General features: G+C 52.0%; 1 non-coding gene across 1 annotated transcript in view; it reads left to right on the top strand.

Moving 5' to 3' along the window:
* The first annotated feature begins 3905 nt into the window (after positions 1–3905).
* Positions 3906–5000, top strand: part of LOC124587751 — a 1910-nt gene continuing 815 nt past the window's right edge. The window contains exon 1 of the ribosomal RNA XR_006975643.1: positions 3906–5000. This exon is cut by the window's right edge and continues 815 nt beyond it. This is a non-coding gene — a ribosomal RNA (small subunit ribosomal RNA).

Raw genomic sequence — 5000 nt, forward strand, 5'->3', positions numbered from 1 at the left:
TGTGCCTTAACCTAACCCATATTGTGCCTTAACCTAACCCATATTGTGCCTTAACCTAACCCATATTGTGCCTTAACCTAACCCATATTGTGCCTTAACCTAACCCATATTGTGCCTTAACCTAACCCATATTGTGCCTTAACCTAACCCATATTGTGCCTTAACCTAACCCATATTGTGCCTTAACCTAACCCATATTGTGCCTTAACCTAACCCATATTGTGCCTTAACCTAACCCATATTGTGCCTTAACCTAACCCATATTGTGCCTTAACCTAACCCATATTGTGCCTTAACCTAACCCGTATTGTGCCTTAACCTAACCCGTATTGTGCCTTAACCTAACCCGTATTGTGCCTTAACCTAACCCGTATTGTACCTTAACCTAACCCGTATTGTGCCTTAACCTAACCCGTATTGTGCCTTAACCTAACCCGTATTGTGCCTTAACCTAACCCGTATTGTGCCTTAACCTAACCCGTATTGTGCCTTAACCTAACCCGTATTGTGCCTTAACCTAACCCGTATTGTGCCTTAACCTAACCCGTATTGTGCCTTAACCTAACCCGTATTGTGCCTTAACCTAACCCGTATTGTGCCTTAACCTAACCCGTATTGTGCCTTAACCTAACCCGTATTGTGCCTTAACCTAACCCACGTTGTGCCTTAACCTAACCCACGTTGTGCCTTAACCTAACCCACGTTGTGCCTTAACCTAACCCACGTTGTGCCTTAACCTAACCCACGTTGTGCCTTAACCTAACCCACGTTGTGCCTTAACCTAACCCACGTTGTGCCTTAACCTAACCCACGTTGTGCCTTAACCTAACCCACATTGTGCCTTAACCTAACCCACATTGTGCCTTAACCTAACCCATATTGTGCCTTAACCTAACCCATATTGTGCCTTAACCTAACCCATATTGTGCCTTAACCTAACCCATATTGTGCCTTAACCTAACCCATATTGTGCCTTAACCTAACCCATATTGTGCCTTAACCTAACCCATATTGTGCCTTAACCTAACCCATATTGTGCCTTAACCTAACCCATATTGTGCCTTAACCTAACCCATATTGTGCCTTAACCTAACCCATATTGTGCCTTAACCTAACCCATATTGTGCCTTAACCTAACCCATATTGTGCCTTAACCTAACCCATATTGTGCCTTAACCTAACCCATATTGTGCCTTAACCTAACCCATATTGTGCCTTAACCTAACCCATATTGTGCCTTAACCTAACCCATATTGTGCCTTAACCTAACCCATATTGTGCCTTAACCTAACCCATATTGTGCCTTAACCTAACCCATATTGTGCCTTAACCTAACCCATATTGTGCCTTAACCTAACCCATATTGTGCCTTAACCTAACCCATATTGTGCCTTAACCTAACCCATATTGTGCCTTAACCTAACCCATATTGTGCCTTAACCTAACCCATATTGTGCCTTAACCTAACCCATATTGTGCCTTAACCTAACCCATATTGTGCCTTAACCTAACCTATATTGCGCCTTAACCTAACCCATGTTGCGCCTTAACCTAACCTATGTTGCGCCTTAACCTAACCTATGTTGCGCCTTAACCTAACCTATATTGCGCCTTAACCTAACCTATATTGCGCCTTAACCTAACCTATATTGCGCCTTAACCTAACCTATATTGCGCCTTAACCTAACCTATATTGCGCCTTAACCTAACCTATATTGCGCCTTAACCTAACCTACGTTGCGCCTTAACCTAACCCACGTTGCGCCTTAACCTAACCCACGTTGCGCCTTAACCCAACCCACGTTGCGCCTTAACCCAACCCACGTTGCGCCTTAACCCAACCCACGTTGGGCCTTAACCCAACCCACGTTGCGCCTTAACCCAACCCACGTTGGGCCTTAACCCAACACACGTTGGGCCTTAACCCAACACACGTTGGGCCTTAACCCAACACACGTTGGGCCTTAACCCAACACACGTTGGGCCTTAACCCAACACACGTTGGGCCTTAACCCAACACACGTTGGGCCTTAACCCAACACACGTTGGGCCTTAACCCAACACACGTTGGGCCTTAACCCAACACACGTTGGGCCTTAACCCAACACACGTTGGGCCTTAACCCAACACACGTTGGGCCTTAACCCAACACACGTTGGGCCTTAACCCAACACACGTTGGGCCTTAACCCAACACACGTTGGGCCTTAACCCGCTCTGTAATTGTCATACGACGCGTTAAATTAGTGTAGTGTTGCCTAACTGCAACCCCCGCAATATAGTTTGCTACTCGCACTGCCTGGTCCCCAGTGTATCGCTTCATGTTAAACACCTTGCAGCGATACACTGTAATGTGGATGGCAGCAGGACGTACATGCTCAATGCCCTTCGCAGTTGTTCATTGGCATTCGCATGGCGAAGCACTTAGCCTACGCTGTGGTACGGCCTGTGTCAACTGTCCGCTGATGTTGTACGTCCAAATCACACACTGTACTGCACATTGGTCCTCATGTACTGAATGATACATCGTGGTACATGTGACCGTACAACGACTGCGCCAACAACGGCGAACCATGCGGTCCAACTGTTGTGCACTCAGCTATGTGTCGTCTCCCTATAAGAGCCGGATTGCAGTGTGGTATGCCCTGGATGGCGATCAGCATGAGCCGTCTGTTGATGTAGTGGCGCGTGTTGTCAGACGTAGTCGTCTCTTCTCACACACCGTGACAGCATGGTGCACTGCGTTCCACATCTGCGACATGCGACAGAGGCCGGTTGACAGTCGTTCGCGCAATGGACATCGCATACGTACGGGGGCCACCTTCCACGTGTTCGCGAAGCGTGCACATGTTGTTGCGTGTATGTGGGCAGACATAGTGTGTCGTGACACCTGACACAGGCATGCAACAATCGTTGAATTTGCAAATGGCGATGGACGTCTACGTTTGCTGGTGACGTTACGCAAATGAACAACTGGTAAACCGTTGTGGTGCGGTTGTTCTCGCTAGAGGTGAATCAGTGATGGCGACGATCGGTTGAGCTACCAACCGGTTGTTTCAGCGATACCCACCATGCCCACGAACGTGAATGGCATGTGGGTGTGAAGCGATACGCGGCGGTGGCTGGGTGGGACCGTCCCCGGCCGGTGAGGGGGGGCCTCCCGGCGTGCTGGCCGCGCGGTGCGTGGGCGCACGCGCTACAGCCGGCTGGTGGGGGCGGCCAGTGGCAGGCGCGCCGGCCGACGGAGGCGGCAGGCGGCGCAGCTGCGCGCCGGCGCACCCTGCACGCGGCGCCGTGCGGCCAAAGTAGGTCCTCGCGGGCCCGGTGCGAAGCGCGGTGGACATCTGCAGTGTGCTGGTCCGATTGAGGACTGTGTGCGCTGAGGATGCGCCGCCGCCCGGCGCTCGGCGCCGCGACGCCGTCTGCTGCTCGGTCGCCTCTGCGGTTCTCGCAGGTGGTTTGTATCGCAGCTGTGCGGACGTGTTGGCGCGTGCGCTGTGCTGGGAGAGTTCGCTTCGGCACCCAAGTGGGGCTTTTGTCCTTCTGTGGCGCTGGCGTTGGAGCTGCCGGCCACCGTAGGTGGCGCGTGTTGTCTCCCGCCGGCAATGCCACGACAGCACGCTCCCGGGCCTCTGTCGGCAGCGGCAAGCTCAGTTGGGAGCACGGGTGGTCGCACCTAAAGCGTCTACTCGCCAAACTCCGGGCGATTGCGCCTCTCTCGAACCCGACCAAGTACTTAGGACGGCGCTGCGCGCCGCCGGGACCTGAGAGGGTTTCGAGGTGTATCGTGCAGGGGAGCTCAGCCTCCTCCTGTTTGCAGAATAATTGAGCGGACGCTTGCGTGTTCGCGCGGGCCCCCGGGACACACTCCCGGGCGGCCGGCTGCTCAGCTCTAGTTGACGCAGCTCCCTGGTTGATCCTGCCAGTAGTCATATGCTTGTCTCAAAGATTAAGCCATGCATGTCTCAGTACAAGCCGCATTAAGGTGAAACCGCGAATGGCTCATTAAATCAGTTATGGTTCCTTAGATCGTACCCACGTTACTTGGATAACTGTGGTAATTCTAGAGCTAATACATGCAAACAGAGTCCCGACCAGAGATGGAAGGGACGCTTTTATTAGATCAAAACCAATCGGTCGGCTCGTCCGGTCCGTTTGCCTTGGTGACTCTGAATAACTTTGGGCTGATCGCACGGTCCTCGTACCGGCGACGCATCTTTCAAATGTCTGCCTTATCAACTGTCGATGGTAGGTTCTGCGCCTACCATGGTTGTAACGGGTAACGGGGAATCAGGGTTCGATTCCGGAGAGGGAGCCTGAGAAACGGCTACCACATCCAAGGAAGGCAGCAGGCGCGCAAATTACCCACTCCCGGCACGGGGAGGTAGTGACGAAAAATAACGATACGGGACTCATCCGAGGCCCCGTAATCGGAATGAGTACACTTTAAATCCTTTAACGAGTATCTATTGGAGGGCAAGTCTGGTGCCAGCAGCCGCGGTAATTCCAGCTCCAATAGCGTATATTAAAGTTGTTGCGGTTAAAAAGCTCGTAGTTGGATTTGTGTCCCACGCTGTTGGTTCACCGCCCGTCGGTGTTTAACTGGCATGTATCGTGGGACGTCCTGCCGGTGGGGCGAGCTGAAGGCGTGCGACGCGCCTCGTGCGTGCTCGTGCGTCCCGAGGCGGACCCCGTTGCAATCCTACCAGGGTGCTCTTGAGTGAGTGTCTCGGTGGGCCGGCACGTTTACTTTGAACAAATTAGAGTGCTTAAAGCAGGCAAGCCCGCCTGAATACTGTGTGCATGGAATAATGGAATAGGACCTCGGTTCTATTTTGTTGGTTTTCGGAACCCGAGGTAATGATTAATAGGGACAGGCGGGGGCATTCGTATTGCGACGTTAGAGGTGAAATTCTTGGATCGTCGCAAGACGAACAGAAGCGAAAGCATTTGCCAAGTATGTTTTCATTAATCAAGAACGAAAGTTAGAGGTTCGAAGGC

Source organism: Schistocerca americana, unplaced genomic scaffold (genome assembly GCF_021461395.2).
Source record: "Schistocerca americana isolate TAMUIC-IGC-003095 unplaced genomic scaffold, iqSchAmer2.1 HiC_scaffold_614, whole genome shotgun sequence".
Lineage (NCBI taxonomy): Eukaryota > Metazoa > Arthropoda > Insecta > Orthoptera > Acrididae > Schistocerca > Schistocerca americana.